Raw genomic sequence first — 26,260 nt, forward strand, 5'->3', positions numbered from 1 at the left:
TGTCTATATTAGGGTAATTGGGTCAGCGCTAGCGTTACAACAATGGTTGGCGGGGGGGAACGTTTTTTTTGGGGGTGGGTATTTTATGTGTATTTATTTTTTTATTTTTTTTTGCACTTTACTTTACTATTTTTTTATTACTATGGTCTGTCCCTCAAAGGTCAAAAAAGACCTTTGGGGAACTTTATATATTTTTTTTCTTTCTTTTACACCATGTTTTTCCACTGTAACAGGGGAAATCAGCCCTCTCATAGTGACGATTGTCACTAATAGGGCTGTGCTGGGTCTAGTAAGACCCAGCAGCAGTCTGTCAGTAACGGCACCCAGCGATCATGTGACCATGATGTGACCATGATGTTTAGGATGTTTACTGTCCCTCAGAGGAAATTGCACAGCAAGAACTTCAGACGACACAGCTATAAGATGCTGAACATAACTTTACTCCAACAGAGGTACAATCTTTACCTTTACAATATTTGGTACATAAGCTTGACGGTTTCAATAATAAATAGGTTCTATACTTTGCAGTTTCTGATTTAACTGGTGAGAACGGGACATCGTGTTGGCTTATGATGAGTCTCAAGTTAAACCTGTGGTGCAGGTTCTCATATGAAGTGCTGAGCTAGCGATACGCCATTCAGCCTAGCAATACAAAGTCTTGTAATCTCAACTGGCAGCTCTCGCCCTGCCCGACTATCCAATCTAGTAGCTCACGCCCCGCTCGGCAAATCCAATCTGGCAGCTCTCGCCCTGCCCAGCTATCCAACAGCGGCTCCCTCCCCGCTCAGCAAATCCACCCACTTTGTACTGACTTCCTTCTCCCTCTCCTGCTTATCACACATGCATCACTCTTCCTGTCTCTTTCCTCCATCACTCACCAACTGTCACTATTAGAAAAAAATCGTTATTATTTTTTTTAAAGACTAGGGTCCTCCCACAACTGACCTTTGACGCTAATGTGCCTTCACAGAGTCCCGTCTGTACAAAATATATAGTCCTCTCTGGAAAATAACCTTTCTCCTAATACAAATACAGTTGCATCACATAACATAACATTAAGTGCTCAACATACATTACATAAGTGGGTTCGGGGCACACCCTACAAGCCACACTGTTACATAGTATATAGTGTCAGACAGGAATCACCAGTGATAAAGTCAGTGTGTGGGATAATAACACACTGTGAAGGGTTTGTATTCATTTATTGACCCTATAGCGGCAACAATAACAAAAGCAAAGTGATTGCCCCAAAAGGGGTTGTCCAGCACGGGAACCTTATGCCTACAGCACTCTAACAAACTCTGGAACAATGTTCAATCACCTAGGTACATACAAAACCGTTCAAAAGTTTGGGGTCACTTAGAAATTTCCTTATTTTTGAAAGAAAAGCACAGTTTTTTTCAATGAAGATAACATTAAATTAATCAGAAATACACTCTATACATTGTTAATGTGCTAAATGACTATTCTAGCTGCAAACGTCTGGTTTTTAATGCAATATCTACATAGGTGTATAGAAGCCCATTTCCAGCAACCATCACTCCAGCGTTCTAATGTTTGCTAACTGTGTTAGAAGGCTAATGGATGATTAGAAAACACTTGAAAATCCTTGTGCAATTAAGTTAGCACCGCTGTAAACAATTTTGCTGTTTAGAGGAGCTATAAAACTGACCTTCCTTTGAGCTAGTTGAGAATTTGGAGCATTACATTTGTGGGTTCGATTAAACTCTCAAAAAGGCTAAAAAAAGAGAGCTTTCATGTGAAACTCGACAGTCTATTCTTGTTCTTAGAAATGTAGGCTATTCCATGCGAGAAATTGCCAAGAAACTGAAGATTTCCTACAACGGTGTGTACTACTCCCTTCAGAGGACAGCACAAACAGGCTCTAACCAGAGTAGAAAGATTAGTTTGAGAAATAGACGCCTCACAGGTCCTCAACTGGCAGCTTCATTAAATAGTACCCGCAAAACGCCAGTGTCAACGTCTACAGTGAAGAGGCGACTCCGGGATGCTGGCCTTCAGGGCAGAGTGGCAAAGAAAAAGCCATATCTGAGACTGGCTAATAAAAGGAAAAGATTAATATGGGCAAAAGCACACAGACATTGGACAGAGGAAGATTGGAAAAAAGTGTTATGGACAGACGAATCGAAGTTTGAGGTGTTTGGATCACACAGAAGAACATTTGTGAGACGCAGAACAACTGCAAAGATGCTGGAAGAGTGCCTGACGCCATCTGTCAAGCATGGTGGAGGTAATGTGATGGTCTGGGGTTGCTTTGGTGCTGGTAAAGTGGGAGAGTAAAAAGGACACGGCGCCACATTGTGCGAATCAATTTGTAATATAAATGAGCAAAAATGATCATAAATGCTCACCTATGAGGATGCAAATCACTGGCATGTAATTGCAATGTGAAGCTGCTGCCGATCCCAACGCAAAACTCCCAGGGAGATGCCAAATAGTAGTGATAAAAATAAATAAAAAACGGGATTTCAAGGCGCTGCTTAGTAAATAAATAATACATTTATTGTACAGTAATAGAACAGATGCTACGCGTTTCAACGCCGGACTGGCGTCTTCATCAGGCTAGAGTATTTACTAAGCAGCGCCTTGAAATCCCGTTTTTTATTTATTTTTATCACTACATTGGACAGGAAGATTGGAAAAAAGTGTTATGGACGAATCGAAGTTTGAGGTGTTTGGATCACACAGAAGAACATTTGTGAGACGCAGAACAACCGAAAAGATGCTGGAAGAGTGCCTGACGCCATCTGTCAAGCATGGTGGAGGTAATGTGATGGTCTGGGGTTGCTTTGGTGCTGGTAAAGTGGGAGATTTGTACAAGGTAAAAGGGATTTTGAATAAGGAAGGCTATCACTCCATTTTGCAACGCCATGCCATACCCTGTAGACAGCGCTTGATTGGAGCCAATTTCATCCTACAACAGGACAATGACCCAAAGCACACCTCCAAATTATGCAAGAACTATTTAGGGAAGAAGCAGGCAGCTGGTATTCTATCTGTAATGGAGTGACCAGCGCAGTCACCAGATCTCAACCCCATAGAGCTGTTGTGGGAGCAGCTTGACCGTATGGTACGCAAGAAGTGCCCATGAAGCCAATCCAAATTGTGGGAGGCCTTCTGGAAGCATGGGGTGAAATTTCTCCCGATTACCATAATCGCTGCAAATGGAGCATTCTTTGACGAAAGCAAAGTTTGAAGGAGAAAATTATTATTTCAAATAAAAATCACTATTTCTAACCTTATCAATGTCTTGACTATATTTTCTAGTCATTTTGCAACTCATTTGATAAATATAAGTGTGAGTTTTCATGGAAAACACAAAATTGTCTGGGTGACCCCAAACTTTTCAATGGTAGTGTATATTCCTAGTTAAATAAATAAACAAATACTGTGCATCACAAAGCGTCCCAACTAAACATAAATGAACGAATAACGCATGCCATATAATATCCCAATGCATTTTCCCATTAATGGTTCGTCAGGGGACTATGATCAAATGACGAACATGTACAAATGGGCAAACTTTAGTACCAAGAGCTCTAGCTATATAAGCTTATTATATAGGTAGACTGACAGTCCTCCATCCAGAAAAAAACTATAATATATAATCCCTCCAGTCATAAGTGTTAATATATCACATAAAAGTGCCAAGGAAAAGAAAAGCAGGTGAGATGAGAGACTGGTGTATTTCTGTTATTTTGTATGTTGCACACATATGACGACGGATTTCCGTAAAGATTTTCCCGATATAATCAGTGGGACAGTTACAATGGCATACATATTAAGTGTGACAATTTACAAAATCCCTCACATAAAAAGGTTTGTGCGTTAGGACATTACAATCATTTGAAAACCTTGCTGATTTGCAGTAAAACCTCAGCCATACAGGGTCTGCTACTAACAAGTGTACGTCCCCTTCGATGTGATTAATTGGCCTAGCATAGGAATTGAATTAAAACACAAATATTAGGAAAATGCCTGTTCCCTTAATATCACCATGACTACTGTTCTAGCTTCTGGGCAGGTCTGGTTTTACTTTGAGTCTATCTCTTTTCTCTGTCGTTCTGCCTATCAGGTGTAGGGTTAGTATTTATACCTGGCTTCCTCCACCTGTTCTTTGCTTGCGATTCTCCAGTCTGCATATGTTTTGACCAAGCTACTTACATACACCCTTTACCTCCGACTTCTGGACTTCTTGGAATTTGAGCCCGGCGTGTATTTGGATAAGCCTTTTTTTACCGATTTTGATTATCTGCTCCCGGCTGGTTCTGACCTCTGCTTTACCTGATATCCACTTGCTTACTGTTTTGGACATTCTGCTTACCCTCTGGCTGTCTGGTTCCTGTTCAGGTTTGACTGCATTGCACCTCTTATTCAACACTGAACTCTGCTAGGGCAACCTGGGTTCTATGCACCAAAAACCATCCTGCCTTGCGGTCGGCTCTGGCGAAAAACTGAGTAGCCTCAGACTCTGTCAACCAGAGTTGTGACGGATTTGAGATTGCGGATTTATTTGTACGCTTTCTCTCAGCAGTCTCCAGCAGCTTTTGGGGAATTGCTCAACTTGCAATTCCATAACAACTGTAACGTCTATGACCGCAGACCGTCGTTCTGACTTACCCTCTGACGGTCGCGGCCATGAATGTGTGAGTTCTCTGCGGCATCTCCCTCCTAAGAGATGCCAGCACTCACTTCCTGATTCAGAGACTGTCTCACGCAGGGCCTTTAAGGCCGTGCAAGCGTGGGTGCGCGCACAGTTGCAGAACATCTGCAATCAGCCCAGAATGCTGCTGGACTATAAAAGGGGCTCTACCCTCTTGAACATTCCCTGAGCATTCTTGTGTTACCTAAAATTTGTCTTTGCAAGTGGTTTCCTAGTGTTTTCCAGTTCCCAGTGTTGCCCGTTCCTGCTGCCTTTACCCTGTATCCCGTGCTACCGTGCCTCTGTGCATTCAAGAGTTGGAGTTGTGTTGTATCCTCCGCTGCATCTAGTGTGTCACACCATGACGGGTGTCTGTCTACTATCGGAGCCTTATCTTAGCCTGAATCCATCGTTACTGTCTACATTGATTCAGGTACCCCTTCTGAACCATAGACATTGCATTGTACCTGGTTGGCCAGCTGCTATCCCGCTACATGGTACGGCACAGTGGGTCCACACCCCGCGCCATGACAAGTATATTAATTATCTATTTCAGATTATGTAAACTATCTATTGTTACCTGAATACGAATGGAATATTCCCAAGTATATACTAGATTATCTTTATTTTTGTGTATTCAAAAAAACAGCTGCTGAGAATGGCCCCACTGCTGTTTTGGGCTGAAATATTGTACTTTAATTGGGTTTTGGAAAATAAATATGTCCTTTTACATTTTACCGGCATTTGTGTGCTGTTTTTGTCAAAGAAATTGAAAGTTGTCTATTATCTGTGTGTCATACATGAGTCTACCTAATATTTACCCCTACAGAAAAACCATCTAGTAGTTAGAAGGGCATAAGTGCATACCCCAGACCTCCTGCATTCCAATGATCTATCTATGTATAAACATTTCTTGTTTCTATGTTTGAAAATTATCATATGATTTTACGTTAAAATTTTTTTTTTATATAACATGGAGTCCTTTGTGTAAGGTGATTGAGAAGGTAGAGGTGGTAATAAACCACTTTTACCTACTCTCTGAAGACCCCTAATTGACTATACACCTTCAAATTATGTGAAAAGTGTCTGTGTGTGTGTGTATATATGGATCATTTAATAAATATGAGGAGTACTGAAATATAATATGGCTTATTTCACTGTGTATTCACATGCAATTATTGAAAGGCACCTAAGAAATTATAAAGTGATCTTTGAATTTTTATATTCTCTGCAGTCCCGAACCACCTGTACCAGGCACTTGAATGTGGAAATTATAACTACTCATCGTGCCCTCTGCCAAGGAATAAGAGCTTCAACTTGTTTAGCAGGAATACATTAATTCAACCATGCACTTCTCACCACTTGCAGGACTGATCATTTTTTGCTTTTCCATTTTAGTTTTTCACTCCACGCCTTCCAAATGCCATAACTTTTTTTCCATTTTTCCATCAAGTGAGGGGTGTGAGGGCTTAATTTTGTCAGGATGAGCTGTAGTTTTTATTGGTACCATTTTTTGGTGCATTCAACTTTTTGATCACTTTTTATTAAATTTTATTTAGCGCTTTGGTGACAAAAAAACAGGGATTTTGGCGTTTTAAATTCTTTATTTCTTACGGCGTTAATAATGTGCTATAAATGACGATTTTACTTCATTCTGCGGGTCGGTACGATTACGGCGATACCATATGTATATAGTTTTTTTATGTTTTGCAGCGTTTGCACAATAAAATCACTTCTTTATAAAATAATTTATTTTCTGTGTCACCCTATTCTGAGAGCCGTAACTTTTTTATTTTTCAGTAAAAAAAGCGGTATAAGGGCTTGTTTTTTGCAGGACGGGTTGTAGTTTTTATTGGTACTATTTTGGGGTACATGCGACTTTTTGATCACTTTTTATTCTATATTTTGGGAGGGGTGGGGACCAAAAAATAGTGATTCTGGCATAGTTTCTAGTTTGTTTTTTTTGCGGCGTTCACCATGCGGTAAAAATAACATTACAGTTTTATAAATTGGGTCGTTACGAATGCGGTGATACCAAATATGTGTACGGTTTTTTAACGTTTTCATTTTTTTCCCATAAAAAGAGACTTATTATAGGAAAAAAAACACTTTTATTTTTACACTTTTGTAAAACATTTTACATTTTTTACTTTTTACACTTTCTTTTTTTTACCTGCAGCTCTGATCGCTGCTAGAATACATTACACTCAGGGCCGGCCCTAGGATAGATGGCGCCCTGTGCGAAATGATCTTTTGGCGCCCCACCCAATCATTAGAAAAAAATGCCCCATAAAAAAATTATAATGCCCCTTTAGTGCCCCAATACAGTATAATAATAATATTTAATAACATAATATATTACAACCCCTTCAAGGACACAGTATTTTGTCCTCTAATTGTGCCCACAGTATTATGCCATCGGTAGTACCCCTACACAGTATAATGTCCGCTTAGTGGCCCCCACACAGTATAGTGCCCCCCTATATATTTTGCCATACAGCCTTCCTGTAGACAGTGCCATAATTCCCCACCGCCTTTTTGTAGATCATGCCATACAGCCCCCCACCTCCCCTTGTAGACAGTGCCATACAGTCCCCCACCTCCCCCTTGTAGACAGTGCCATACAGTCCCCCACCTCCCCGTTGTAGATCATGCCATACAGCCCCCCACCTCCCCCTTGTAGACAGTGTCATACAGTGCCCCACCTCCCCCTTGTAGACAGTGCCATACAGTCCCCCACCTCCCCCTTGTAGATTGTGCCATACAGTCCCCGCACAAAAACTAAAATTGTACTCACCTGGGCCCCGTTCCCATGACAAACTGAGCTGCTCCATGACGGGACCCTGTAGCCTAGTACAGAATTTCCCAACCTTTTCGGACTTGAGGCAGCACTGGAAAAAGAGCACATAGGTGTCAAAGAGAGAACTCCAGAAGAAGGCTACATAGCCATATCTAAGGTAGCAATCAAATGACAGTATTCTATGTAAAACAGAGTACATGCAAGTTTACATCACATAATAAAATGTAACACAGGTAGAATGTATGCCGTACTAATCACTGTGGAGGACGAGGTAGATTATCGTGCTACCATACACTGTGACAATACTCGCATCTGAAAGGCGCCAGTAAATATACTTGGCGTCTCTAAGCCTCGAAAGGGGACACAAAGGTTCCAAAAGGCACTTAACAGCTCCGTGTGTCATGATCATATGGTGCGCGGCTGCGTGATTTTCGCGCAGCCGCCATCATTATGACACTCCGTTTGTATGTTTGTAAACAGAAAAGCACGTGCGTCCCACGGAAGTGCTTCTGTGTGGTGCGCGTGATTTTCACGCACCCATTGACTTCAATGGGTGCGTGATGCGCGAAATACGCACAAAGAACGGACATGTCGTGACTTTTACGCAGCAGACTTAAAAAACACGGACTGTCTGCACGGCCCCATAAACTAATATAGGTCCGTAGGAGGCGCGTGAAAATCACGCGCGTTGCACGGACGTATATCACGTTCGTCTGAATAAGCCCTTAGTCTACGAGGACCAGCCAGATGCTGGTCCTCATAGGCTTGCATACATGGCAGACACGGAGGCCGTTGTCTGGCTCCCGGGTGCCATCACAAGCATCAGCAGCCCCCAATTGCATGGGGGCTGCTGATGTGCTACAAACCCCTTACATGCAGAGATCGCAATCGAGCTCCACATTTACCGGGTTAATTGCCAAAATAAGCGGCTATGAGCCAATGATCGGCAACAGTGGAGTGTCAGCTGTCAGGGACAGCTGACTTCCTGGTTTCCGATGCACACTGTGACAGACACTGTCGCCGACAGTGTGCATTGCGAACGGCAGTGACGTCATGTCACTCTCACAGGAAGTCTATCAGGAGGCTGGTCCTGATAGGCTTCCGTACATGGCAGACACGGAGGCCATTACTTGGCCTCCGGTCGCCATGCTAGCCATCTGCAAACCTCACGATTTCATTGTGATGTCTGCCGATGTACTAAAAACCTCTAAATTGCAGCAATTTCAATTGATCACCGCAATTAAGGGGTTAATTGCCTAAATCAGCGGAAATAAGCCGCTGATCGGCATACAGTGGAGTGTCAGCTGTCAGAGAGAGCTGGTCTCCCGGTTCCCGGTGCACACTATTGCCGACAATGTGCACCGGGAACTGCGCAGTAACTGTACGTCCCCGTGCGCTAAGACACTGGCCACTCGGACGTACAGTTGCGTCGTTGTGCGCCTAGGGGTTAAAGGGAACCTGTCATGTTGAATATTCTGTCCAATTTGCATATTATAGAGCAAGTTGATATATAGTTTTATGTAAATAAATTGAGTAAATTTCATTTTATTCTGGGTTTAGAAGTCTAGTTAGCAGTCATACTTAGTGATTGACAGTTACCTCTGTATTCACACTCATGCAGAGAGTCCGCCTATCAGTGGGTAGGACTGCCCACTGGACAGAATGAGTAGGGATGTAAATGATTAAAATAAATGTTATCCTGAATCTTTTAACACAAAACTATATAATAATCATCTCAGCAAAGGGGTGTAGTTGTAGCGGGTGCAGAGGTAGCAGTTGCACCTGAGGCCTGTTGCCTGTGGGGGCCCAAAGCCCCATCTGCTACATAAGAAGATACCAGTATTATAAATGGCACATGGTAGATGGGGGGCCCTGTTATAGATTTTGCAGTAGGGCCCTGGAGCTTCATGTTACACCTCTGACTCAGCCCTTTCTGCTCTACACCATGCTGCCTGCTGTTAGGACACCTTGTTCCATGTGACAAGTTCCCTTTAAAGGGAATGTGTCGCTAGAAATTATTTTATTATTATTATTTAAGTGATTACAGATTGTTTTATTTTTTTTTATTTTTTCACAAGTCAGGAAATATTATAAACTAGATTCTAATTTATAACATTTCCATGTGCTGGGCACTAGAGGGAGCAGTTCCCTAAATTGCAGCATGGTCAATGTAGTAAAGCAACCTCATTAATTTATGCTGCAAATTTGGGGTGGACACACTCTCTCTAGTGTCCTCACACAATCCCCCCTCGCTTCTTCTGGCTAGTGCCAGGAGAAGGAAGGGTTTGAATCTTCAAACCTTCTACATTGTGTGCCTCCATTTTCTAAGCGACTGCACAGTGTAGGAGGATTAGATACAGGGCTCAGCAGACAGTATATAATACACAAACATAATACACACATAATAACAACATAATACACACATCACATACACGAACATAAATTACCTGCCTCCGCTGGTCTATGCTCCTATTCCTTGTGCCTGAACATATGGCCGGAAGCCGCGGCCGGACGTCATTATCTGACTGTCCAGCAGCGGCTTCTGGTCAACATGAAAATGGCGCCGGATTTCGCTCTGCGAACAAGCTTCGTTTTGGTCTGTGTGGGTGCGGCGCATGCGTCGTTTCCACACAGACGGCATATGCTTCTGGGAATGGAACGGCTCCCGTTCGCATTCTCTATGGGTTTGTATGTGCCGTATTCCATCTCTGAATGTGTCGTTAATCGACACATATAGAGATGAAAAAAATGGCAGCCCCCATAGAGAAGTAAAAGTAAGAACAATGTAAAAAGTAGAACATGAGAACACAAATAAATAAAATTCATGTTAATATCATATTAAAAGCAATATGATAAAAAAATAAAAAATTCATGACACCTTCCCTTTAAACAACATTTTATTTCTCTTCTTCAAACAACAGGAGAAAATACTGTCATTGTAGTTTTAACTAATATTGCAAACAGGTGGTAATTTGCAGTAAATTGTAGCAATCAATGAACAATTAGGTTGTATTTTCTAAATCAGTTTTAAATATAAAAGCAAATGTTTGACAGAAACCCATTTAATTAATGAAGATTCAGACAAAATAAATAAACCCAGGAAAAAACAATACACATTTTAAAGATAAAGAAAACAGACTAAAAGCAATAAATATATCATCCTCATAAAGTACAGATAAGGGCCTGTTCACATCACCGTTCACTTCCGTTCCGGGATTCCGTCGTGACAGCACAGCTTCGATTTCAGTCACCATTGAAACCAGGCGGAATGGTGATGTACGGAAAGCATTAGCGATGTTTCCATCACCATTGAGATCAATGGTGACTGAAACGGAAGCTGTGCTGTCACTTTCACTTTCCGTTGCGGGGTTCACCCGACGGAAACCTCAGACGGAACCCCGGAACGGAAGTGAACGGTGATGTGAACAGGCCCTAAGGCTAGGGCTACGCAAAGGAGTACCATGACCTCAGTGCTTCTCAACGGGACATTGTGAGAATTTAAAAAAGTCCATTTAGATCTATTTTTTTGTTTTCTACATGTTAAGAACTCATACCTTAAAGGGGCATTCCCATCTTTGACTCGACAGGATATGCCATAAATGTCTAATAGATGCAAGTCCCGCCACTGGAACCACTGTTTTTCTGGAAGAAGGCTCCTCAGGATCAAAGCTGCTCATGGACATACTACTACTATTACTTAACAATACATTTTGTGGTTTGGCATGGTATTGTAAGGAAAGCACAATGGTTTAAGTACAATATAAAGTTCCAAAAGTGTTACATTTTTTAAATGCCACATGTGAAATTAACCACAAATTGCTGTTTATATAGACCTGATAATATATACCTAAATATTACTACCTTGCTCTATGCTAATTTTCTATTCTTTTAAAGGGAACTTGAATATTTAACAACAGTTTGACTTTTGATGTTTTTAAAAGTGATGAGGAGAGCGCTCCCGACGCCACCCACCGCCTCTTCCCGCACCTCCCCCCACCTCTCTCTGCAGTGTTTGACGGCTGGCTGTATATCTGCATGCACAGCAGCCTGTTAGTCACTTTGAGGAGGGCGGGAGGGGGCAGCGGGAGCACTCTCCTTGTTATATGTTGTATGTAAATGGAAAAAATGTGCAAGGGAATGAGAAATGTTTTTTCTTCAATACCAAGACATGATATGCCACTCAAGTTATTGTGTATTTGAGTCTTTGTGCATACATCCTGAACTCAGTGTGCATACACCCATATAATGTGATAGGGTCATGGATAAGGGAATAATAAAACACAACAACGAGATTACACTGTGTCAAAAGAATTGTACTTAAAGAGACTCTGTCACCAGATTATAAGAGCTCTATCTCCTATATAATCTGATTGGCGCTGTAATTTAGATAACAACAGTGGTTTTTATTTTGAAAAACGATCATTTTTGAGCAAGTTATAAACAATTTTAGATTTATGCTAATTAGTTTCTTAATAGACAACTGGGCATTTTTTTACTTTTTACCAACTGGGCGTTGTAAAGAGAAGTGTATGACGCTGACCAATCAGCATCATATACTTCTCTTCATTCATTTTTAGCAGTACTCGCAGCACAGCGTGATCTCCCACATTAACTCTACCAAAGTGTCTTGAGAGTGAATAGACATCACCTCCAGGCAGGACGCGATGTCTATTCACACTTCCGACACTTCTGTAAAGTTTCTGTGGGACTTACTCACACAGCACAGCGTGATCTCACGAGTACAGCTAAACATGAATAAAGTGTATGATGCTGATTGGTCAGCATCATACGCTTCTCTTTACAACACCTAGTTGGTAAAAAGTTAAAAAACGCCCAGTTGTCTATTAAGAAACTAATTAGCATAAATCTAAAATTTAAAGGACAGAGGTTACAGGGAATCTGTCAGCAGTTTTGAGGCCTCGCGGGTGAGGGCATTGGAAATACACCTTTTGTCTTGGTCATGCAAGTTGCTTGACCGAGATACCAACGTTTGATTTGCCTGCCACAGCGGTCGGGAGTGACGGATGGCTGTGTGTAGTGAGGAGAGCCTATATCGCTCTGTCAGATTTTTTGAGGCCTCACAATAGATTCCCTTTAAACTGTCTGATAGGAATTCCACTTTAGCTTGTCTATGTGGTGTACAAATGCAATAAATCCAAATCAATAAAAGAGAAAAACTAACAAGGTCCAAGTTCAGTGTTTCATTATGCAGACCCCACAAACTTTGTACTAGGTGTCACATAGAGTGATAGGGTAGTTCATAATGGAACACTGAAACACAACTCAAACACAAAAAATGCCATAAATCATAAATTTTAATATCCATTCCCCACACGCCTTATACAAGCTGTCATACACTGCAACATGGCGATTTCACTTTAGTTTGTCTATACAGTGTACAAAAATATCATGAAGCCAAAACACTTGGGGACATAAGAACAATTAACAACGTCCAAGTTGAGTGTTTCATTATCTAATCCCCCTACAGTTTGTACTCCGTGTCATCCAGAGTGATGGGGCAGGTGGATAAGGAACACTGAAACTAAAGTGTAACTGTGTCATAAGGATTGCACTTCAGTTTGTCTATATGATGTGCAAAAATGCCATAAAGCCAGAGCAGCGGGGTACAAAAGACAATTATCAAGGACAATGTTCAGTGTTTTATTATCCAGCCTCCAGACTTCTCTGATGTGTCATGCAGGGTGATAGGATGGTGGATAATATTCTACTAGGTAAAACGGTTTGTAGAATACACCATTCAGCCATAACAATAAACCCACTGACAGGTGAAGAGAATAACATTGATTACAATGGCACCTGACAAGGGGTAGTTAGCACCTACCAAGAAGGTCAACTGGTGATCCGGAAGCAGTGTCATGGGTGTACCAGACTCGTTAATGTGCTGTAAGTTTCTACAATTGGCATGTGAGCGTTAGAACTAGACCATGGAGTAAGGAAAGAAGGTGGCATGGGCTGATGAATCACTTTTTCTTTTATATTATGTGACTATCTTGGTGCCTGTGCGCCACTTATCTGGGTAATAGAAGGCACTAGGATGCACTATAGGAAGAAGACAAGGCAGTGGAGGCCGTGTGATGCCATGGACAATGTTCTGCTGGGAAACGTTGGGTCCTGGCATTCATGTGAGTTATTTTGATAAGTACCATTTACCTAAACATTGTGGCAGACCGAGTACACCTACTCATGGCCACGGTGTTCCGTAATGGTAGTGCCCCCCACAGCCACACCCACTAAGCTAACATGAATCAAAAAGCGGCACATATGTAAATAGTTAATATATTATGAGCCCACAGTATATACCATTACAACACTGTAATATATTTATTGCTTAATATTCAAGAGTGAGGGTATGTTCACACAGGTTATTTTCAGCCATTTTTCGGGCTGTAAACATTCCGAAAAAAGGCTAAAAATGTGAGGTCTGAACGCCTCCAAACATCTGCCCATTGATTTCAATGAGAAAAACGGCGTTCCGTTCCCACTGGGCGTTTTTTATGCAGCCATTTTTAAAAACAGCCACGTAAAGAAACGCCTCGTAAAAAGAAGTGCATGTCACTTCTTGAGCCATTTTTGTGCCTTTTTCGTTGACTCAGTCTTGACAAAACAGCTCCAATACGGGCGTAAAAACGGTGCAAAAAACACTAGTTACTTAAAAAACAGCTGAAAATCAGAGGCTGTTTTCCCTTGAAAACATCTCCGTATTTTCAGCCGGTTTTTGTTAAGTGTTTGAACATACCCTAAAGGAAACAGTTGAGCTGTATTACCTAGTTTTCAAAATGAAAGTCAATAGAAAAAGATTGAACTATTATTTTAATACTACCACATAAAGATTCTAGAAGTCTATGAAAACGGAGTCAGCTCTTAAAAGACAATTGGAATGCAAATATTTAGAACTGTTTTATCTTATGAAGATTGAAATATATAACGCTTTTTTAGTATAGAAAGGAGAGGTTTTCAGGTTTAATTTACCTGTCATGAATGCTGTGACACACGATGACTTGTAATTGCCGACTATTATCTGATCGAAGGAAATTGGTCTCCTGAGATGGGGAGAAGAACTTGATAAAAATCATTTAATTCAGACATAGTGAAAAATGGCATACCTGCTGTAAAAGGCAAAGTCATTTTGCACATCTGACATATATACAAATGAAACGACTCTATTTAAATGGAAAAGGACTGAGCAAAAATACATAAATCCAGATTAGTATTCGTTGAGTAACTTTGAGTACAAAAAAATGTAATCCAAATAAAAGAATAGGGATAGAGATAAAATAAATAAATTCAAGTACTGGATTATTGCAGCGTGAATTATTTATCACATAGAACACAATTCTCAAAGTTTTAGAAATAATTTGGGATGTGAATGTTAATAGGAAAATCGTTTTAAAGAGAACTTCTTATTATATGTATTGTTTGTTAATATTGCTCATTGTGAAGCTGGTGATTTTAAAGAAACATTTGTTTCTATTATAGATTAGACTATAAATAATTGTACTAAATGTGCAATTTTTTTCCTGCAGAACTTATGAAAAGATTCATGAAATTAAAAAGGTAATTTTAACAACTTCCACTGAACGGCTTCATATGTGGTACATTGGCACTCCTGAGAATACATATATCCAAATTTTTAATAGTGATTTGCATATGCATCTCACCAATTGGAATAAAATGATTTCTGTAATTATGATACAGATGTTTCCTTCCTTACCTTTCTTCGTATCTCAACATATCCTGAGATTTATGGTGTGAGATGACCAGCTTTGAAAAAAATATGAATTCACATTACTTTATCGCGAGATATGTGTCAATGTGTGGCCGCTCAGTGGTTGTGATGTGAATTGCAGCCTATCATGGGTTTTGCTTACATGTTGTGATATTGTATTAAAGTATAGAAATTGGGGTCCTTAACCAAATTTAAGCAAAATTAAGGGTGGACACATCTGTACTTACTTGACCCATTACAAGACAGTATAACAAGAGTTTTAAAAGGGTTGTCTCCTCAAGGACAGCCCTTTTAATCTAAGAGTGATCACAGGGATCAGATGATCACCATGGGTCCAGTTTACTAGACAGCCAGGAAACAGCTGATTTTGTCAGGGAAAGATTCAACCAGCAACGTATTTCCCCTGTAGTAGCTGCTGCAGGTAAAATATGGTAAACCATCTGAATGGACGTCCATGTAAAACATGAATGAATTATGTCTGCTATAGCAAGAGCTGCTGCTTAATAGTGGCTCTCCACTCGGCTGATAGAGGGGTGTCCTGAGTGGGGGACCCCTTTTTCTGATGTCCATATGCTCTAATGGGACAACATGTAACCTAACTCCACTTGCAAAAACAAGAAAATGACTTTCTTATATGATATAGGTTATGAAATATGACTTATGTTTAATCTTCGGATCCCCCCTGCTGTCTGTTCTTATGCCTTCTTGACCTGTTTCGGTAAATGCTATGTCTCTAAGTGTAACAGACACAATATTCATGTATTTCCCATACAAACTCATGACACTTTATTACAGCCCTCCTGAGTTGTTATATTGTAGTGGTCAGCACAGGCCTCAGTTGTGACCTATATAGGACACTAGAGGATCACCAGAATAGCAGCATTCAGGTAAGTGAAACTTTCAGGACATGTTAAGTTTAATAAAACCCTTCCCAAAACTAAAGTGCCCATATTCTATTGACAATACCATTAAGCAACAGTCACCAAATAAACTGTACCATAACGTGTACCCTGACTATAACATTAAAATACCTTATACCTGCATTAGGCTGCCCTGGTTGCAAAACTGTCATTTATATTCATGAATTAAGAGGCAGCTCTTAGTATTAGGTACAAAACCCCATTCACAATAGTATATCATTGTGCTAAAGGTTCATACTAAATAAGGCAAAAGTACAATTAAACAAACTGTACTAAGATCATACGATCGCTAGTCTGCTTGCTGATGGTTTTCATGGAGCAGAAGAACAGAAGACTTGTTCATACAGTGATCATGGGAAAAGTAAACTGTAAAATAATTGAAAAAGCAAAACAATTATAAGGATATGTTACGTAAATGGTACATTTCGCATCTGTTGACTATATAGAGAGTGTTAGACCACAATTAATCTGCAATAAACTCTGGTACAATGCAAGTGAATAGCGTTTAAAAAAAGAAAAGGGTAAAATCCTCAGAAAATATGAATTTTGTAATGGATTTGCTTCTGAACTCACCCTTAGTAGTTATCTCTGGTGTGTGTCACGTGTCTGCATGTGGCGCTAATAACAACCTGATGACAATTTGAATGATTCCATGAATAAACCAAATATAAACCAACAAACCAATGAGTGAAATATGTATTTTAATTTATTTAAATATCTATTTTTATGTATGAGCATTTTATAAATCTAATTCACAAGTTGATTTGTTTTAAGCAGGGATCATATATACAGTAATAACATTTATTATGTCTATTGCATATCGTCTTATAAACATGTCCCAGCAGGAACAGTGTGTGGTCACTTCTTCAACCCAATATCCTAGAGGAAACATTTCAATGGAACAAACAATGGCTTCTTTATTTATTTCACTCTTTGTCTCGACACGGGGTGTACATTCCCTGCTTGTTATGTCAAGACAAATTTTGGATCCGTCGTCACATTTAGTGACAGCCATGCAGAAGGGACTATACATGTACCCTTTTTAAGCACGTTTGTATGACAGCTAACTGAATGATTCTGTCACTATTTACATTTCAGCTCAAAGCAAAAAAATTACAATAAAAATAAAGAAGTCGTCCAGAGTTTTCATCTGTAGCAAGACAGATTTCTTAATATTATTATTTACTTGTATTATTTACTTGTATTAAACTTTGCAATAAAAAATTTTTAAATCAATGACAAACTACCATATTTTTAAAATAAAAGGCACAACATTTTTGCAATTTGTTTTGTAATAGACAAATGTTTTGTTATACAATGTGAAATTTCATGAGGGTTAGGACTGCCGTATGAGCTTCGTCAATGGGATTATCTGGTTTAGGAAACCCAGTTTTAAATAACCTATTAGGGAATCATGGGTTAATAAGGCAATCCCCTGATCAGGACCCTCATCTATTAATCAAAGAAGAGAATGGCTACAAAGAGTTTCGACAAACCTGATTTTGCGTTGTCATTATGAGATTTTGTGTGTAGATGGATGAGAGAAAAGGAATATTATCTGTTTATTACTATAAGGAAACGTAAAAAAATGGAAGGAGTCCTTATGCTTTCTAAAAGCACTGTATCAGGAAACTGCATTGTGTGCGGTCCCTAAGGGCCTATTCACATCAGCGTCACCCTTCCATTGATGGGTTCTGTCAGACCTTTCCATCAGGGGAACCCATAAACGGAAAGGCAAATGGAAACTATGGCTTCCGTTTGCATTACCATTGATTTCAATGGTAATGCTTCCGTTGCAAATGGTTTCCGTTTGTCTCTGTTCCATATGGTTTCTGTTTTTTTTTAGCTGAAGCAATAGCATAGTCGATTATGTATTCTTTATTTCATCCAGCTTCCTTACACATTTACATGTTTTATACAAATCTGTGTTTTGACTATTTTTAATTATTCTTGCCATGGTTACATACAGAGATATGTTTATCAAAAGCTAAAATTTTTTAAAAAGTCTCACCTGAAGCGCCATAATACTGGTACAAAGGAAGATATAATAACTTGTTTAGTCATTGCTAGCAAGCGGAGAAGTTCACGACTCAACTACAATTTTTTTGTGTTTCCACTATTTCGGCTACAGAAGTTTCCCAGGTATAAAATGCTGTAGCTGTAAAGCAACATGTCCAACACGTTTGGTGCCAAATCCAGATGTTTAGATGATCTTTAGGAAGTCTAGAAGCCTAAAAAGAAGACAATTAATTAATCTTGTGCAGAACCACCAGAGATGAGGAAATAACTACCTTGTATTGTGCTAATTTCAGGTTAAAACCAGGACAGCATATCTCATAATATCAGTTTCATGAGCATGGTTTACTGCTGCCGATCGGTTTCTTCACTTTGTGAGTGGTTGCGTAAAAAGTTGCTGCTGCTTAAATTTTAATATACAAAACTTCACCTACTTCTTACATAGTCTGTAAAGTCTAAAACTATATTTAAAAAACGGACTAAAATTTTACTAAAAAAGTATTGAGATGGGATAAGCCCAGGTTTTGTGATCATTATTCAGCAGCAAAACATATTCCTTTCCCTCATTCATATATTAGTATATGTGAAGTATAATAATTTATATTTTCAATAGCTTGCAGAATAGCTTTGAACAATGAACATGCACATACATGAACAAGTTATTTCTGCAAGTTAAATATTACTGCGTATAAAAGTGTCTCTGAAATATTAGGGAAAAAAATAATATTCAATTATAAGGTCATTGACTTGCATGAGTTGAATACTAAGTATATGAATGTTCTTAAAACTATATATCATCTTGACCTATTCATAATTTCAGTACATATTAAGAAAAACAAAATACTACATTACTTTTACTATTAAATTAGCAGTATATTTATTCTCCGACAAGGGAGAATAACCATATTTTGGACTAGAAGTTATACTAACTAATATTGGGCACCAGTGGGTACAATGACTACATATTCTCAAGGTTCCTCTAGTACCTTTACAAACTTACCCCTTTGCAACAGAAGGGACTGTTATAATATTTCATTGGAGATTATATAAAATATCAGTCATACTCATTGAACTCCAAATCACTAGACTGGCTGGAGGTGTCACAACATAGAAAGACACCGGCTTACACCTGTGGTGGACTTGCCCTATGATCAAGGACAATTGAACTTCTTAAATATTCTCATCCTAACAAATTTCAGGGATTACCTACTTACAGTCCACAAATCATTGATAACCCTCTACTGGGCAAATTAAAACCCTCCATTTATTTTACATTCATTTAGGAAACTGGATGAGGTCCATAGACCAGAAAAAAATTGGAATTGCAAAAATATCATAAATACTTCAAGATTCAGAATGCCTGGATATCTATAGCCCAAAATCAGACATTGACCTCTTATGTCTTGGCTTTGATTTAGTTTTTCCCTTAACGTTTCTTTTCTTTTTTGGGGGCCATTATTCTATTTCCTCTGACATCTCATGACAGAGTATCATTAAATTATATATTTTTTTTCAAGTTGGTTATCTTGTGCCACACACATCTCAGGATATGTTGAGAAAAAAGAAAAGGTAAGGAAGGACACATCTGTACTTTGCCTTACTTATCCTGTACTGACCTTGAGTTATTGCACATTATTATATTAGACTTCATTTACAATTCTGAAGGCTGCTGAGCTCTGATCTCCTAGCATACCCTACCTGTCCATTGCCTATACAGATGTTGCTCTTGTCATTAACATTTTAGGAAGTATAGCCTTAAAGCATACCTATCATTTCAGGTATCTTAAGGATAAATCCCAATAGGATAGACATAGTCTGAGTGTGCAATATAGAGGCTGCTACGGGATCCTTTGTCTCATGCTGGTCAGTTTAAGCAGATAATAAAATTAAATAGACCTTTTTATAAGTAATTCATATTTAGTCTAACCAGATCTTCACATCTCCTTTGTTGAAGGATTCAAAGGTGGATACGGAGTACACTCCAAACCATGAACTCCTGCAGTATCCCCTCGTCTGCCCGCCCGCATTCTGCACTAAGCGCCGGGCAGCGCCAATGAAAGAAACTGGCGCCTGCTTGCACCAATGATGACAGGTCCCTCCCGCCGTCCAGTATGCAAGAGCTAATAAACTTGGCTCTTTCCCGTCATATGACCTCCCTCCCTCCTATTGGTAGTGTGTTGAATTAGTCAGCACCGCCATCATTAATGGTGCAGACTGTAGTCTGTGTAGTAGTATCGCAGACACGAATACCACGAATATCTTTCAAAGTAGCAGAGAATAGATTTCAGAATAAAGGAGGACCAGAGGCAGAGGAGAGGAGTATAGGGGCAGTATACAGGTCAACAGGAGTATAGAGGCAATATATAGGAGGAGAGGAGTATAGAGGCAGTTTATAGGAAAACAGGAGTATAGAGGCAGTATACAGGTCGACAGGAGTATAGAAGCAGTATACAGGTCGACAGGAGTATAGAGGCAGTATACAGGAGGAGAGGAGTATAGAGGCAGTATACAGGTCAACAGGAGTATAGAGGCATTATATAGGATGACAGGAGTATAGAGGCATTATATAGGAGGACAGAAGTATAGAGGCAGTTTATAGGAGGACAGGAGTATAGAGGCAGTATATAGGAGGACAGGAGTATAAAGGCAGTATACAGGAGGACAGTAGTATAGAGGCAGTATACAGGTCAACAGGAGTATAGAGGCAGTATACACCAGGACAGGAGAATAGAGGAAGAAAACAAGAGGACAGGAGTATAGAGGCAGAATACAGGTCAACAGGAGTATAGAGGCAGAATACAAGAGGACAGGAGTATAGAGGCAGAATACATGAGGACAGGAGTATAGAGGCAGAATACATGAGGACAGGAGTATAGAGGCAGAATACATGAGGACAGGAGTAGAGAGGCAGAATACATGAGGACAGGAGTATAGAGGCAGAATACAAGGGGACAGGAGTATAGAGGCAGAATACATGAGGACAGGAGTATAGAGGCAGAATACATGAGGACAGAGTATAGAGGCAGAATACAAGAGGACAGGAGTATAGAGGCAGAATACATGAGGACAGGAGTATAGAGGCAGTATATAAGACAGGAGTATAGAGGCAGTATATAGGAGGACAGGAGTATAGAGACAGTATATAGGAGGACAGGAGTATAGAGGCAGTATATAGGAGGACAGGAGAATAAAGGCAGAATACAGGAGGACAGGAGTATAGAGGCAGTATATAGGAGGACAGGAGTATAGAGGCAGAATACATGAGAACAGGAGTATAGAGGCAGAATACAGCTAAAAAGCAAAACAGAGGTCAAGTGCAGATGAAAAGCGGAATAGTGGCAGAATACAGGAGGATAGATGCCGAATACAGCTAAAAAGTGCATTAGAAGGAGAATACAGGAGGATTGTGGCTGTATACAGCTGGAAAGCAGAATAAAGGCCAAATACAACCGGAAAGCAGAATAGAGGCAGAATACAGATAAAAAGCAGAATAGAAGAATACAGGAGGATAGAAGCTAAATACAGATGAAAAGTAAAAGCTATTTTCTGAAAAACAGGCACATACTATAGTTCACATTAATTTTTTTATTATTAAATTGTTTCCAGAAGACTGCAGTGCCATCTTGCTATGAATTATGTTGACAAACGTCAGATGAAATATTTTGTGTCGTTGTTGCACAATATACTTCTATTTTGGTAGTTCTTTGGATAGTATTCTCTGGTTTTGAATATAATTATCGTTGTTTGTAATGTTACAGTAGTAGGAGGTCCCAAACAAAAGTCTCAGCCTCAGAAAGTTTGTGAAACACTGCTTTACAGTAATAAGATTTAGGAAACCTGGCTCTCCCAGAATGCAATGCTACAAAGAAAATGACATTAAAAGAGCTCATGGAAACTGTTATGGATGTGTCAGTCATCAAACTGAACTGGTTCCTGAAGCAGCCAGAAGAATTGTGAATGCAGCTCTGGGTTATAATACAGTGTGCAATTCAGGATTAGTACAAATAAAGTAATGTATTCCATAGATAAACTGTACAACTATGAAACCGGTGAATACTGTATATGTTTTTATATCCCTTTTACTTGTTTCTTACCTTATATGCATACTCTAGTAGTGTTTGTAAATGCATTATAATCAATTCATAGCGTGCAGATATTTTATCTTCACTACATTTCAAAGTCAAAGTCAAGGTCTGCTGCTTTTTGTTTCTTAAGCTGTAAAAGTAGTTGCATTTTTATATGGGAAGGGATACACAAAGCTTGGTGAATAGAGAAATGTATCCAGATTTCTCTTCTAATTAAGATCATAATAGAAGCCATCGCTGATCCAATTAAAATTAAGAATGCAGATAAATCATTGCTAGGATTTCAAGGCTCTTGCTAAACTTTTTTAATGATGCCAGCTCCCACTGTTCCCCTGCTACTGCAATTGCATGTTGTCAAGCAGAATAACGTTGCTTAATGATATAATTTCACACAGAAAAGAACTTTAGAAAATAAGAATACTATAAAATGATACTTACTCTGTCAAACAAGTGAATCTGGCAACGTCAGTGCTTTGTATGTTTACAATTGTTTACATGAGCTTGTAACGTCCACGGCCACGGACCGTCCTTCTGACTCACCCCTCGACGGCCGTGGCCATTGATCTGTGAGTGCCAGCCCGCATCTCCTTCACAGGAGACGCCAGCACTCACTTCCGCTACGCTCTGCAGTGTCCCGTAGAGTGCGCATGCATGCTAGTGCCCGGCCTTAAAGGGCCAGCGCACATGAAAATATGGTCCTAATTATCCCAAATCACCCTGGACTATAAAAGGGCCACTGCCCTTTCACTCCTTCCCTGAGTGTTGTTTGTATTCCTCTGTTAGTCTTGCAAATGGTCCCTTAGTCGTATCCTGTTCCCTGTGTTCCCGTGCCCTGCTACCTGTATCCTCTATCCCATGCTGTATTTGTTCCTGTGCCATCTCTAATGTTGGAGTCGTGTTGTGCCATCTACTACGCCTGCTGACTTGAACCATGTCTGGTGTCATCTGCCACGTTTTGCATCAACTGCCGCCAAGGTCTCATGTGTGTCTAAGCCTTTGCTACTGTCTCGATTATTACAGGTACCCCTGTGCTTGGACTTTATATTGACTTGGTACTCTGTTGTTTGGCCAGCTGCTACCCCGCTACAGCGGTGAAGCCCAGAGGTTCCATATACCCACAGATCATGACAGTACGCTCAGGCCATGGATCCCGCTGGTCATCCCAAGACCATGACGACGTCACAAGCCATGAAAGCAGACCTGCGAGACCTTCGGTCACAACAGGACCAACTCCTCATGGTGGTGAATTCCTGGAGGAGTTGGTCCTGTCGTGCTGCAAGCTACAGTCGCCACAGCACCTGTTCCTGTTGCTCTGGCTGTTCCTCCTGCTACACCTCCTTCAGTACCAGTGATGACTCCCGATTCTCGCTGCCACTACCTCTTCGCTACGACAGAGATGCGAGGACCTGCAGGGGAATTTTCAGTGCCAGATACACTTCAGCCTACATGCCAGAGCATTTGTTTCTGATGGCGTAAGGATTGCATTCATAGTCTCTCTCCTTACTGGCAAAGCCCTGGCATGGGCAAATCCCATCTGGGCACGTCAGGGACCGGAGACCCGTGACTTACAGTCTTTCGTACAGACTTTCTGCGCAGTATTTGAGGAACCTGGACGAGTCTCTTCAGAAGCTGCATCCCTGCTGACCCTGCACCAAGGAGACACCCCGGTGGGCGAGTACGCCATTCAGTTCTTTACCCTGGTGGCAGAGCTGACCTGGAACAACGACGCCTTAGTGGCCACATTCTGACATGAGGATTCAGGAACGGTCTCAAGAGGTTCGCCGTGCCAGAAGTCTTCCTAGGCTGGCTCCTACATTCCAACAACCCCTGTTGTCCTCATCAGCTTCTCCACCTGAGGAGCCTATACAAGTAGACCGCCTCAAATTTTCTGTCCAAGAGAAACAACGCAGACGCAATTCGGGACTCTGTCTGTATTGTGGGCATAGGAGGCCATTTTGTGCGTCTGTGCCCCCAAAAGCCAAAACACTCCAGTGCCTAGGTTTGGTTGGAGAGACAACCCTAATTGGAGGGGCGCTAAAAAAGGGACTCCCTCCAAAATTCTCCATTACCGTGACCATAGTGTCCGGTGAGAAGATGCACCGGGTCGCTGCCTACCTGGACTCTGGGTCCGCAGCAAATTTCATCCAACAGGACCTAGTGGATCAGTTCTAGTGGCCGACGGCTCCCTTGGAGAAACCCCGGGCTGTTGCCTCGGTGAATGGCCTTCCTCTGCCCGATCCCATCGTATCCGAGACCAAGCCACTATCACTAATCAGATTTCTCATCTTGCCCAAAGCTATCAATCCCGGTGTTGCTGGGTATGCCCTGGCTCCAGCTTTTCTTTGTGTCTACATACTTGTATCTCATTTACACAATATGCCTCCAATAGGGCACCTAAAAGTCCAGTAACGCCACTGGTCTTTCACTTAGAAGGAATTGTACTAGTAAATCATATCTAAATAAGGACCAGTAGTAGAGCTTAAAGTCAGTGAGAACAGCTCTTCCCTTTGCTTTCGGGTGCGAGAGACTGTATACGCCCACCCATGGCCTGTTCCATCCCCTCACAAATTTAACTATTGCCGATCTTAGTTTTTTAAAGATTGCAGTCGGTGGAGATATAGGCGCTGTCTAAAAAATATAGTGAAATAGTTTTGAGAGTGTGTATCATGTCTCTAGTTATCATAGGAGGATAGATCATTTAACGTTTGTTCTAACAGAGAGTGGTGAATAAATGTTTAGCATGATCAGATGGTATGGACATCCAAAAGGTGAGAGTGGGCACTCTTGCCTGGTGCCATTCTGTTAGCATTGGAGCAGATAGCATACCATTAATTTTAACTTTAGCCGAGGGGCAGGAATACAGGGCCATGATTTTTTACAAAAACCTAGGGCCCAATCCAATTTGTTTGAGTGTCGCTGACATAAATCCCCAATGCACTCAATTAAGAGAGGCAGAGACTGGCATTTAGCTCTGGATATCAGAAGCAGCGTATAGTTAGAGTTGTCTCATCCTTCCCATACCCTAACAAATCCCACTTTATCATTGTGTATGATTGAAGTGAGGAGAGTTGCCAATCTGTTGCCCAAATCCTTGGAGATAAATTTCATGTCCACATCAGAATGTGGACAACTCTGGAAATGGGTCTATATATGGAGGATATGGATAGGTACTTGCCTGGTTTTAGTAAAACTCTGATGTGTGGCTCTAATGATTGAGTAACAAAGGGTGAGTAGCTGGAAAGTGAATTAAATACTTTTGTGAGGATTGGGGAGAGCTGTTCTTCAGAACAGTGTATAGAAAGCTGAGGTAAAGCCAACGGGTTCTAGACTTTTCTTAGAGGGAGTATTTTTAATGGCGTGGGGTCAGTGAAATCTTACTCAAGAGCCTCTTTGGAACTATCATCCATGGTGGGGAGAGCAGTTTCCTCTATGTACAGTATTCATCAATGCAGTCAGAGGGCGAAGGATGGATGTGGATGTCGTGTGCCTGATGTAGCAGGTTTAGATAACGGTCTACTGCATTTATCTGAGGAGTCATCGTTTGTACTGGTCTCTAGATCTCCAATATTTTTGATCTAGGAAAGATTTTTTAGCTCATCTCTGACTTTAGCTAGCCAATGTGGACCAGGATAATGCTTGTTTGTGTAAGGTTTCCAATGTGTGGATCTACTAGAGAAGTTTGGAATCAGTTTCTCTCTCTTCAATTGTGTCCAGTGCTTGATTAGTGTGCCTGAAAGAACACATTTCAGAGCTTCCAACTGTGAGCATAGACTTGAGTGATCAAAGGCATGTGTTGAAAAAAAAAAGAACCCAATGGTGACCTTCAGATCTGCCACGCACACTGCATTCTTTAGAAGATCTCCAGAATAGTCTCCTAAAGAGAATTCAGCTGCGGGATTTGTTCAACTCCAGTGCAGAGCTTGTTCAAGAATGGCACAGTGAGGCAAAGGCTTTTGGAGGCTGGCCTGGTGTCAGGAAGGGCAGCAAAGAAGCTACATCTCTCAAAGAAAAACATCAAGGACAGATTAA

This window comes from Rhinoderma darwinii, chromosome 1 (genome assembly GCF_050947455.1).
Source record: "Rhinoderma darwinii isolate aRhiDar2 chromosome 1, aRhiDar2.hap1, whole genome shotgun sequence".
Taxonomy (NCBI): Eukaryota; Metazoa; Chordata; class Amphibia; order Anura; family Rhinodermatidae; genus Rhinoderma; species Rhinoderma darwinii.